The sequence below is a fragment of the Hemitrygon akajei genome, chromosome 11 (assembly GCF_048418815.1).
Source record: "Hemitrygon akajei chromosome 11, sHemAka1.3, whole genome shotgun sequence".
Taxonomy (NCBI): domain Eukaryota; kingdom Metazoa; phylum Chordata; class Chondrichthyes; order Myliobatiformes; family Dasyatidae; genus Hemitrygon; species Hemitrygon akajei.
This window is the reverse complement of record NC_133134.1, coordinates 115,484,247-115,497,456: the sequence shown is the minus strand read 5'-3', so window position 1 is coordinate 115,497,456 and position 13,210 is coordinate 115,484,247. Positions and strand designations below refer to the sequence as shown.

The window sequence follows — 13,210 nt, the reverse complement described above, 5'->3', positions numbered from 1 at the left end:
CTTTTCTGGAAGTGAGAGGCTTGATGTATGCACTGTGGTAAGGTTTCAAAAGACAAATGGGTAGCTTTACTCCCTCCACCCAAATTCCCTCATATGGAAAGATTGCTTGTGCAGTTTATACACGATGGATTATAAAACATTACAAAAAGAAATTCACTTCTTTAAAATACAAGCATACAGGAGACTAAGAGTCTTTCAGTTCGGGAAACCAGAATTGGTCACTATGAATTAACATTTAACTGAATGCTTTGTTTCATCTGAAGATCACTGAGAATACCTCAGTAGTCTTACTGCATGACTTGTATCCCCAGAGGTTCTTCAGCCCAGTCTCATGTATACCGCCTGCAGTATGAAATGAAACTGAACAGATGTGCTTGAAGACAGAGAAGTAACCTGGAATGAGACCAGTAGTGAGAGTGATTTTGGAGTGAACTTGGAGCCAGCTGGCATCTATGTGTTTAAATCTGTTCATTATTAACTTACATTGATCTTAAGGTTTGCAGATATAAATAAGATTCAGAATGAAAGACCTTTTCAATCAAGTACAATATTGGCCATATCTTCATGGAAAGAAAGAAAACTCTTTCTATAATAATGTGTTGAAGGAGCCTTATGGAAGGGAGAGAACAACAGCAATCTCTGAAAGTCAGTAGACTAATGTCAAACAGGGAACATGTGGAATAATGCCTACTCTGAAGGCACTTGAACTCATGTAAGGATAAGGGAATATGTATGCCAAGCTATCTTTAGGGAGATTTGACTGGATAGGATGGACTGCAGTGGACTGATGAACAGGAGGTAGAATATGTTGAAGTTGTATAAGACATTACTGAGGCCCAAATATGGAGTATTGTGTCCAGTTCTGGGCATCTACCTACAGGAAAGCTATTATGAAGCTTGAAAAAGCGCAGAGAAAGTTTACATGGATGTTCCCAGAACTTGTGGATCTGAATTACAAGGATAGGTTGGGACTTTATTCCCTTGGGTGCAGGAGAATGAGGGGAGATCGTATAGGGGTGTATAAAATTATGAGGGGTATAGACAGGCCTATTTCTGTGCTGTAATACTCTTTAACTGTATATTGCTTTTCTCTTTTCACTGAAATGTGTTTATCAAACACTTCTGTACGGTATTTGTTTCTACAGAACTAGCAATATAGAACTGCTCACAATGTTGTGAAAAAAAAGAAATACTGTTTCAAAGATGGTTTAATTTTTATCATCTTCCTCGTAGTAATTTAGCTCATGTTGGCTGATGCGATCAGTGTTGTCATTGGAATTTATTAGGTTGACTGAAATGATTATGCTTGTTCAATTGTACTCTCCAGTCAATAGATCTTAATATTGTGTCAAAAGCTTTTACTGTATTTCATCACCTTAAATGGATCACATCATTAATATGAATGGTGAAAAATGAAAAATTAAAAATTATCTGGATGCCAAGTTAAATTCCACTAGACAGTAAACTTGGCTCCATTGAAATTCTTATTATGTGATCGACAACATTGGAAAGTTTATAATTATGAATCATTCCTTTTCTCATTGGTGTGGATCATGTTAATGTAATTGCACTTTCCTTTACGGCAAAATACCCCGCCAGCACATTACAAATTGATAAACGTGCTTATATTTTATCTTTAGGACTCTGTGCTCTGCAGCCAATAAAGTGTGTTTGAAGAATATTCACTATTTTGTAATACAGCATAAGAGGAATTATGGTATCGGAAACGTGACAGCCAGTTTTCACACAGTAAGATCCCACTAACAGCAATTAGAGGCATGACCAGAAATCTGTTCATTGATGCGGGTTAGCCAGTAGAATGGAAAAATGCTTCTGTTTTTCAAATTGTACCACAGGAATTTTCACCACCTTTGCTGTGAAAGCCACATTTCACACTGGAAATCCTTCCTGAGAACTGGGAAGATGAGAAAGCCGACATCCTTCAGGCTGTCGAGATGGAGAGGTGTGGAGGGTAGAAAGGGAATATCAGTGAAAAGATGGAGATCAAGGTTGTTCTGCTGATAGAGTGAAACTAAACACACTTTATGGAATAGGAGTTACATGTAGGCTAGACCAGCTAAGGATGGCAGATTTTTCTCTGCTGATCGATAATGGTGAACCAGATTAGGTTTCATGGCATTCCAGCAGTTTTGAGGTCACTGCTACTCATGCTGGCTTTTTATTGCTGATTTATTGAAGTACTTTATATGGTGTTGTGGCCATATGGGTTTCCAACTTATGAATGAATAGTCCTTGCAAACTGAGCTAGCCAAGCTGTGTCTGTAATTTATTTAATATTTCAATAATATTTGAGTAATATTGCAATATATTTGAAGCATTCTTTGCTTGTTTACATTATTCAATGTGTTGTATGTAAGAAGTACAGGTGTTCCCCACTTTACGAATGTTTGCTTTACGCCACTTCGCTTTTACAAAAGACCTACATTAGTAACCTGTTTTTGCATTACAAAGAGAATTTTCACTTTTATGAAAATTTTTCCCATATAAATTAATGGTTCTTCGCTTTACGCCATTTCGGCTTAAGAAAGGTTTCATAGGAACGCTCTTCCTTTGTAAAGGGGGTGGGGGGGACACCTGTATGTGAATGGCATACACCATCACCCCACCACATCGTATGTGAGCACCACACCAAGAAAAAGTAAGAATATGAGTGCCCCTGGGCTCCTGTGTTTTTCTTTTGATTAGTTTCTAGAGTAACAAAACATAACAGTGGCAACAAGGTGGTTTTGAACCAAACCTGACATAACTACATACGTGTTGAAGTGCAGACGAACACTGGAATTTTAAAAAAAGTGCAGCACATTTTTTTTGGAAGGGGGAGAGAGAAATGTTTTAGTTTATTAAAAAAGGCAAAAAATTGACAAAATTCACAGGCTCATAAACAGTGAGTACCAGATGATGATGACGATGATAATAAACCAAAAAAAAAACAAATGGCTGGCTACATCAGAAAGATAAACGAGTTTGATTGCACAACAGATAACCATATGAAATGAAACAGCAAATGAAATAGCCAATGAAAAGCAAGTGCCAGTGTTACTGAGTACATTGGGTGGAAAAGCATACTTAGAACTTTGACTGCTCTGACCAAACCAGCACAATGAGTTCTGCTAATACCATGAATGTAATGCAGGAACATTTAGAATCGAGCCATTGTTGATTGCAGAATGCTTTAGGTTTCATAAACAGAATCAAAAGGAAGGTGAGTCCATTTCAGCTTATGTGGCTGAATTGAAGAGATTGTCTGAGCATTGTCAGTTCAGTGATGGGTTTAATAATTACTGAGAGATTGTTCTGTTTGTAGAATCTTACAAAAAAGCATTCAAAAATGGCTTCTAAATGAAACACAACTTACATTTAAAAGAGTAATTGAAATAGCTGTATCAAAGGAAACAGGAGAGAGACATACTTGAGCTGCAGGTTAGGAATGAAAGTGAGTGTGACCAACATTTGAGCAGAAACCTGTCTGGCTGAACAAATTGTGTTACTGCTGTGGGATAAGCTCACACACACCAGACCAATGCAGGTTTAAGTGTGAAGCTTGCAGAAAATGCAATAAAAGTTGACACATACAAAAGGCATGTTGGGCAGACAAAAATAAATGGACTGCACAGGGAAGAGACAAAGGTAGGAAGTCCAGCTGTAGTTTTAAAAAGAGCACTAATCTGTATGCTGTTGACGAAAAATCTGATAATGATGACAGTGACGCAGGATTGGGTACTTTTGAGATTTACAATGTCAAAACTAATAATAAATGCTATGGCTTACACAAGATGAGAACGGCAAATTAATTAAAATGCATTTAGACACTGGCTCGGCTATCTCAGTCATTCCACAAAATGAGTTTGAATGGCATTTCAAAGATACTGAACTGAAGCCTGCAGATATCCAACTAAGAACTTAAACAGTACTGAAGATAAGATAACTCCTGTGGGAGTGACATTTGGAACAGTGACATAAAACATCCAACAGGCCACATTGGCACATTGGGCTTGTATGTGGAGAAAACAGGAGGGCCAGCATTATGGAGCCATGATTGGCTGAGACAACTACAACTTGATTGGAGATCCATTCACCATTTGCATGCCACATACCCTGCAATGGAGTGAACTGAAAGTGAATTAAGAAAGATACTGGATGATGCTGCAGCAGTGTTGAAGGATGGCATTGGAAAACTTAAACATATGAAATGTAAAATAGTGTTGTGGTGAACTACCTATACCCGTCTGGACACGCCCCCCCCCCCCCCCCCCCGGCTGACTGCTCCTGTGGCTCCTCCCACAGACCCCTGTATAAAGGTGATTGGGGACACTGCCCCGGCCTCAGTCTCCAGGATGTTGTGTGGTGGTCACTTGCTGCTTGTGCTTTCTTCCAGCCAATAAAAACCTATATCTCACCTCACGTCTCGGAGAGTTATTGATGGTGCATCAAGTGTTAAATGAAAATGCTACACCCAAATTTTCCAAGTCTGTCTAGCTCCTTATACCATCTGTGATAAAGTAGTCAGGGAGCTAGATGGCATGGAGGCTGAAGGAATTCTTTCCAAGGTGGAAAGAGTGGAGACCGTGGGCAAGTCCCGGTAGCCAAGTAGAATGGGTCTGTTCGGATCTGTGCTGATTTTAAGGTCACAATCAACCTAGTACTGGAAGTAGATCAATACCCTCTATCCAGCATAGACAATATCTTTGCAAATCTTTTTGGAGGAAAACACTTCAGTAAAGTGGATTTAGCTGAGGCCTACTTACAGATGAAGATGGAAAAAGAGCCAAAAGTCTCTCACTCACAAAGGAATTTATTGCTAAAGTAGGCTTACTTTTGGAGTAGCATCTGCACCTGCACTCTGGCAGCAAGGTTTGGACCAGGTGCTGCAAGGCTGCCCAGGCACTCAGTGTTACCGAGGTGACATTGTTAAAGATGACAAGGGATATCTCTTAAATCTCAAGATAGTGTTAAAAGGTTAGAAGATTATGGACTCAGAACATGATGATAAAACAAGCATCACATACTGTGTCACACCATTAATGCACAAGTATTACATAAGTGTGCTGAGAAAGTTCAAGCAGTGCTTGATGCCTTGAAGCTAAAGGGTGTGTCAGAATTGTGGTCCTTTTTAGGATTTGTCAATTACTGTAATATGATCCTGCCTAACCTGGCTGCTGTGCTCCACTCCTTGAACTCATCAGTACAGATTGGGAAGAAATAGCAATGGACAAAATAAAGTGAGGTGGCTTTCTATAAGGCAAAGGAAATGGTGGTGTCAGACACTGTACTCACACCTTAGGAAGATGAGCCCATAAGAAGCATCCTGTCCATGCGGGGTATCTGGCCAAGTTCTAAAGACCTGTGCCGATCAACTGAGTGGATTGGACATTGAGATATTTAACTGCTTGCTGTAGCTGTCTGTGGTCCCCACCACCTGCTTCAAGCAGGCTTCAATTATTATGTGCCACGTTACATGCCACGTTATCAGCATCATTATGTGCCACGTTATATGACGTAGGCGATCATAGTCTTTGACCATGAGTGTTCTTGGCACAGTGGTTTGTCATTGCTTTCTTCTGGGCAGTGTCTTTGCAAGATGAGTGACCCCAGCCATTATCTACACTCTTCAGAAATTGCCTGCCTGGCATCAGTGGTCATTTAACCAGGACTTGTGACATCCACCAGCTACTCATACAACCAACCTACCTGCTCCCATGGGTGTATGTGACCCTGACTGGGGGGCTAAGCAGGTGCTACACCTTGCCCAAGGGTGACCTGCAGGCTAGCAGAGGGAAGGAGTGCCTTATACCTCCTTTGGTTGAGATGTATCTCTACCCCACCACTCATAGTTTTAAATCATACCACTGCCTAAGAAGAACATGGTAACCTGCCTCAATGACTATTGTCCAGTAGCACTTACATCCACTGTGATGAAGTGTTTTGAGAGGTTGGTGATAAAATGCATCAACTCCTGCCTGAGGAGTGACTTGGATCCACTTCAGTTTGCCTACATGTCCACAGCAGATGCCATCTCATTGGTTCTTCACTCAACGCTGGAACATCTGGACCGCAATGTTAACAACATCAGGATGCTCTTTACGTATCTGTTACAGCTCAGCATTCAATGCTATCATTCCCTTAAAACTACTCAATAAGCTTCAAGACCTTGGCCTCAATACCACCTTGTGTAATTAGATCCTCAATTTCCTTACTTGCAGACCCCAGTCAGTCTGGATTGGCAAGAACAACTCCTCCACAATCTCCATCAGCACGGGGGCACCACAGGGCTGTGTGCTTGGCCCCCAGCTCCGCTCACTTTACACTTACGGTATGACTGCGAGGCTAAGCACAATGCCAATGTCATATTCAAGTTTGCTGACAACACCAGTGCCATTGGCTGAATCAAAGGTGGAGGTGAATCAGCATTTAGGAGGGAATTGAAAGTCTGGCTGAGTGGTGCCACAACAACAACCATTTTGCTCGATAGCAGCAAAACCAAGGAGCTGATTATTGACTTCAGGAAGAGGAAACCAGAGCTCACATCAGAAGATCAGAGGTGGAGAGGGCCAGCATCTTTAAATTCCTTGGTGTTATCATTTCGGAGGATCTGTCCTGGATCCAGCAGATAACTGCAATTACAAAGAAAGCACAGCAGCGTCTCTATTACTTTAGGAGTTTGTGAAAATTTGGCATGACATCTGACTAACTTTTATTTTGACTGGTTGCATGACAGTCTGGTATGGAAACACCAATGCCCTTGGATAGAAAAGAAGTGGATATGGTGCAGTCCATCACGGGTAAAGCCATCCCCACCACTGAGCATATCTCCACAGGGCAGGAAAACAGAATCCAATACTAGGCGCCCCCACCACCCAGGTCATGCTCTCTTCTCACTGCTGCCACCAGGAGTCTCAGGACTCACCCCTCCAGGTTCAGAAACAGTTATCACAGAGTACACTGCAGATGCTGTGGTCAAATCAACATGTACAAACAAGACAGGGGAACTCAGCAGGTCAGGCAGCATCCGTGGAGATGAGCAGACAACGTTTCGGGCTGAGACCCTTCGTCAGGACTGAAGAGGGAGAGGGCAGGGGCCCTATAAAGAAGGTGGGGGGAGGGTGGAATGTGCCAGGTGAAAAACCAATCAGAGGAAAGATCTGGGGTAGGGGAGGGGAAGCAGGGAGGGTTAAGACAGGAGAGATGAAGAAGGAATCTAAGGGGAAGCACTATGGGTAGTAGAAGAAGATAGAATCAAGAAAGAGGTGATAGGCAGCTAGAAGAGGAGGCAGAGTGAAAGTGGGATGGGGGAAGGGAGAGCGAGGGAATTACCAGAAGTTGGAGAATTCGATGTTCATGCCAAGGGGCTGGAGACTACCCAGACGGTATATGAGGTGTTGCTTCTCCAGCCTGAGTTTGGCCTCATCATGGCAGTAGAAGAGGCCATGTATGGACATATCCGAATGGGAATGTGAAGCAGAGTTGAAGTGGGTGGCAACTGGGAGATCTTGTCTGTTGTGGCGGATGGAGCAGACGTGCTTGACGAAGTGGTCCCCCAATCTGTGTCGGGTCTTGCCGATGTAGAGGAGGCTACACCGGGAGCACCGGATGCAATAGATTACCCCAACAGACTCACAAGTGAAGTGTTGCCTCACCTGGAAGGACTGTTTGGGGCCCTGAATGGTGGTAAGAGAGGAGGTGTAGGGACAGGTGTAGCACTTACTCTTGAAGGGATAAATGCCAGGTGGGAGATCTGTGGGGAGGGACGTGTGGACCAGGGAGTCGCAGAGGGAACGATCCCTGCGAAAAGCGGAGAGGGGTAGAGAGGGAAAGATGTGCTTAGTGGTAGGGTCCTGTTGAAGGTGGCAGAAGTTGTGGAGGATAATATGCTGGATCCAGAGGCTGGTGGGGTGATAGGTGAGGACAAGGGGAACACGGTCCCTGTTGTGTACACTCTGTTGTAGTCTCCAGCCCCTTGGTATGAACATCGAATTCTCCAACTCTCGGTAATTCCTTCCTCTTCCTTCCCCCATCCCACTTTCACTCTGCCTCTTCCTCCAGCTGCCCATCACCTCTCTCATGATTCTGTCTTCTTCCACTACCCATAGTGCTTTCTCCTTACATTCCTTCTTCACCTCTCCTGCCTATCCCCTCCCTGCTCCCCCTCCCCCACCCCTTGATCTTTCCTCTGATTGGTTTTTCACCTGGCACATTCCACCCTCCCCCCACCTTCTTTATAGGGCCCCTGCCCCTCCTTCTTCAGTCCTGATGAAGGGTCTCGGCCCAAAACATTGACTGCTCATTTCCATGGATGCTGCCCGATCAGAAACAGTTATTATCCTCAAACATCAAGCTCTTGAACCAGAGGGGATAACTTCACTCAACTTCACTCACCCCAGCACTGAACCATTCCCACAACCTATGGACTCACTTTCAAGGACTCTTCATCCCATTATGCTTTTGCTTATTTATTTATTATTAATATTTCTTTCTATTTGTATTTGTACAGTTTATTGTCTTTTTCACACTGGTTGAACACTCAAGTTAGTGTAGCCCTTCACTGATTCTGTTATGGTTATTATTGTATTATGGATTTATTAAGTATGCCTGTAAAAATGAATCTCAGTGTTGATGACATGTACGTACTTTGATAATCAATTTACTTTGAACTTTGGACATTATGATCTACACATCCAGAAGGAAGGTATCTAGAGTTGTGAGAAGCACTTCCTGCGGTCCCAGAGTCAACCTCTGAGGAGGACCCAGAACCTGAGATTGTTTCACAGCCACAAGTCTCACCTGCCAACCAGAGTGACCCCCCCCCCCTTGTCAGGAAACTCCCACTCCCACAAGAGTAAGAAATTCTCCACAATCTTTAGGCTTGAATGAGACAATATATATACAGTACATTGACTATTGATATATATAGATAACTTGAGAGCAATATGTGACATACTTGAGTTGAGATGTATTCTATATTGAGTTGGAGTTTATAGCTAAGCAGGGAAGAGTGTAGTGTATTGAATATTTCAGTAATATTTGAGTAATATTGTAAATATATTGTTTGATGAAGAATCCTTTATTTGTTTACGTAATATGTAAGTTGTATGTGAATGGCAAAGTCATCGTGCCACCACATCATATGTGAGTGCCTCACAAAGAAAACCCAAGTACATGGGCTCCCATGTCTTCCTGTCGATTAGTTTCTGGAGTTACAGAATTTAACAGTGTCCACTGCAGTTAGATCATAAAACAGTCCAGCAGAGCAACAGGCCTCTTACTCACAGTGCTGTGCCAAACAAATTAAATTTGTAGTCAAATGCCCAGCTCAGCTAATGCTTTCTGCCTACACAAAGTCCATATCCTTCTAAGTGCCCCTGTGTAAGAGACTTTTGAACACCTTCTATCATATCTGCCACCACTATTGAAGCATATTCAAGACAGACAGACAGACAGACATACTTTATTGACCCCGAGGGAAATTGGGTTTCTTTACAGCCGCGCCAACCAAGAATAGTGTAGAAATATAAAACCATAAATAATTAAATAATAATAAGTTAATTATGCCAAGTGGAAATAAGTCCAGGACCAGCCTATTGGCTCAGGGTGTCTGACACTCCGAGGGAGGAGTTGTAAAGTTTGATGGCCACAGGCAGGAATGACTTCCTATGACGCTCAGTGTTACATCTCGGTGGAATGAGTCTCTGGCTGAACGTACTCCTGTGCCTAACCAGTACATTATGGAGTGGATGGGAGACATTGTCCAAGATGGCATGCAACTTGGACAGCATCCTCTTTTCAGACACCACCATCAGAGAGTCCAGTTCCACCCCCACAACATCACTGGCCTTACGAATGAGTTTGTTGATTCTGTTGGTGTCTGCTACCCTCAGCCTGCTGCCCCAGCACACAACAGCAAACATGATAGCACTGGCCACCACAGACTTGTAGAACACCCACCATCTTGCAAAAAACAAGCTTGTCCTGCACATGGCCTTTGAATTTACCCCCTCTCAATTTAAATGTAGCCCCTTTGGTGTTAGACATCATGTCTAACTGCTGTATTTACAAGCACAAACTTTACTGCTAGGGAGATACTGGCAATCTGTTGAACTCCTGACTGCATTTGGTAGGCTGTGGCCCTGTACATTCCATGCCACCTGCATGTGAATCAACTTTCCCTTGTGCTACTGATGAAGTCATTGTTTTTTTTTCTTGTGGAAAATTGACAGAAAAACGAGTGGTTTCATAGCCCAAAAATTGCCATACTGAGATTCCATGTCCACCATTTGGAAGAATCCAGAAGTTAGAAAAGAAATTAAGAAAGAATATAAAAGTTGTTCTGGGGGAAATTTCTCAGTTCAAGATTAAAGAGATTAGCTTTATTTGTCACATGTACATCACAACATACAGTGAAATGCAGCGTTTTCATCAAATCAGATCAGTGAGGGTTGTACTGGGCAGCCCACAAGTGTTGCCATGCTTCCAGTGCCAACATTGCATGCCCACAAGTTACTGTACATCTTTTGGAACATGGAAGCAAACACAAGTGGTCACAAGGAGAGTGGACAAGCTTCTGAGAGGCAGTGGCAAGAATCGAACCCCAGCTGGTGATTGCTGGTGCGGTAAAGTGATTCACTAACCACAACTCAGTTGTTTCCAAAATATCTCTGACACACTGCCTGGAACTCTGAGCAAACAAATGTATGGGAGTACACAGCTTTGACAAACTTCACCTCCTTCTATTGCACCCAGTATACCAAGTCAAACCCTATCATAGCCATGAGTTAAAGGGCAGGACCTCCAGGGTTGTGAGCTCAGGACTGCTACTTGTGCCACATGCTAGTGAGGCCAGAAATAGGAAGATCATGCAGTTTAACATGTGGCTAAGGGGTTGGAGTAGGAGGGAGGGCATCTGATTCTTGGACACTGGGCTCTCTTCCAGGAAAGATGGGACTGGAGTGCCAGAACAGATAGTGGAGTGGTTGTGGAGACATATATTGTTACGACCTCAAACCAAATCAGGAATCAAAAGGTTGAGCATGGTGCGACTAATGTCCTGAACTGCGTATGTTTCAATGCAAGAAGTATCATAGGAAAGGCAGATGAGCTCAGGGCCTGGACTGAGCTCATTCAACACATGGAATTATGATATTGTAGCCATTAGTGAGACTTGGTTGTAGGAGGGGCAGGTCTGGAAACTCAGTATTCTGCTGTTCCATTGTTTTAGACACAACAGAGCAGAAGGGATTAAAGGGAGAAGGGTGGTGTTACTAGTCAAGGAAAACGTCACGGGAGTGCTCAGTCAGGACAGACTGGAGAACTCATCTAGTGAGGCTTCATGGGAGTAACTGAGGAACGAGAAATGTATAACCATGTTAATGGGACTAATTTATAGACAACACAATAGTTCGCAGGATTCAGAGCAACAAATTTGTAGAGGAATCACTGACATAAGGTTATTATAGTATGTGATTTTAACTTTCCCATATTGGCTGGGACTGCCATACTGTAAAAGGACTATATGGGATAGAACTTCTCAAATATGTTCACGAAAGTTTCCTTAATCAGTACCTAGAAGTCTCAATGAGAGAGTGTGTGATACTGGATCTGCTATTAATACCATATTGTATAGGAGCAGAATTAGGTAATTTGGCCTGTTGAGTTTGCTCTGCCATTTCATCATGGTTAATCCATTTTCCTACACTGCCCCAATCTCCTGCCTTCTCCCCATAACCCTTCATGGTCTAACTAATCAAGAACCTCTCACTCTCTGCCTTAAATATACCCAAGGACTTGGCCTGCACAGCTGCCAGTGGCAACAAATTCCGCAGATTAATCACATTCTGGCTAAAGAAATTGCTCCTCATCTCCATTGTAAAGGACACCTCTCTATTCTGGGGCTGTGTCCTTTAGTCTTAGACTCTCCCACCATAGGAAACATTCTCTTCACATCCATTCTATCAAGGCCTTTCACCATTCCGTAGATTTCAATTACTCACCCCTCATTCTTCTGAATTCCAGTGAATACAGGCCCAGAGCCATCAAACACTCCTCATATAACAAGCCTTTTAATCCCGGAAACACTTCTGTGAACCTCCTTAAAACCTTGTCCAGTGTCAGCACATTCCTTCTTAGATAAGGGGCCCAAAACTGCTCACAATACTCCAAGTGAGACCTCACCTGTGTTTTATAGAGCCTTTATATTCTAGTCCTCTTGAAATGAATACTAACATTGCATTTGGCTTCCTCACCAGTGATTCAAACTGCAAATTAACATTTAGGGAATCTTGCACAAAGGCTCCTGAGTCCCTTTGCACCTCAATTGCAAATTCTCTCTCCATTTACAAAATAGTCTAGGCTTTTAGTTTTTCTACCAAGGTACATGACCATACATTTCCCAACATTGTATTCCATCTGCCACTTCTTCGCCCATTCTCCTAATCTGTTTAAGCCTTTCTATAGCCTCTATACTTCCTCAAAACTACACTCTGCTCCACCTATCTTTGTATCACCTGCAAACTTGACCACAAAGCCATCCATTCCATCATCCAAGTCACTGATATATAATGTAAAAAGGATCAGTCCGAACTCAGACCCCTGTGGAATATCATCAGTTATTGGCAGCGAAATAGAAAAGGCTCCCTTTATTCCATCTCTTTCCCTCCAAGCAATTAGCTGATGCTCTATCCATACTAATATCTTTTCTGCAATATCCTGGGTTTTTATTTTGTTAAACAGCTTTATGTGCGGCACCTCGTCAAACACCTGAAAATCCAAGAACACAACATCAACTGATTCTTCGTTATCTATCCTGCTTGTTATTTCCTCAAAGAATTCCAATATATTTGTCAGGCAAGATTTTCCTTTAAGGAAACAATGCTGACTACGGCCTATTTTATCATGTGCCTCCAAGTACCCCGAAACCTCATCATTAACAATCGACTCCAACATCCTCCCAACCACTGAGGCCAGATTAGTTGGCCTATAATTTCCTTCTACCACTCTTCCTTCTTGAAGAGTGGAGTGACATTTGCAATTTTCCAGTCCTCCAGAACCATGTGAGAATCTATTGATTCTTAAAAGCTCACTACTAATGCCTCCACAATCTCTTTAGCCACCTCTTTCAGAACCCTGGGGTGTATACCATCTTGTTCAGTTAATTTATCTACCTTCAGATCTTTCAGTTTCCCAATAATCTTCTCCCTAG

At 42.6% G+C, this 13,210-nt stretch overlaps 1 protein-coding gene across 1 annotated transcript in view; it reads right to left on the bottom strand.

Moving 5' to 3' along the window:
- bmp7b (bone morphogenetic protein 7b) overlaps positions 1 to 13,210 on the bottom strand; it is a 141,681-nt gene that overhangs the window by 43,277 nt on the left and 85,194 nt on the right. The gene's annotated exons all lie outside the window — the stretch shown is intronic.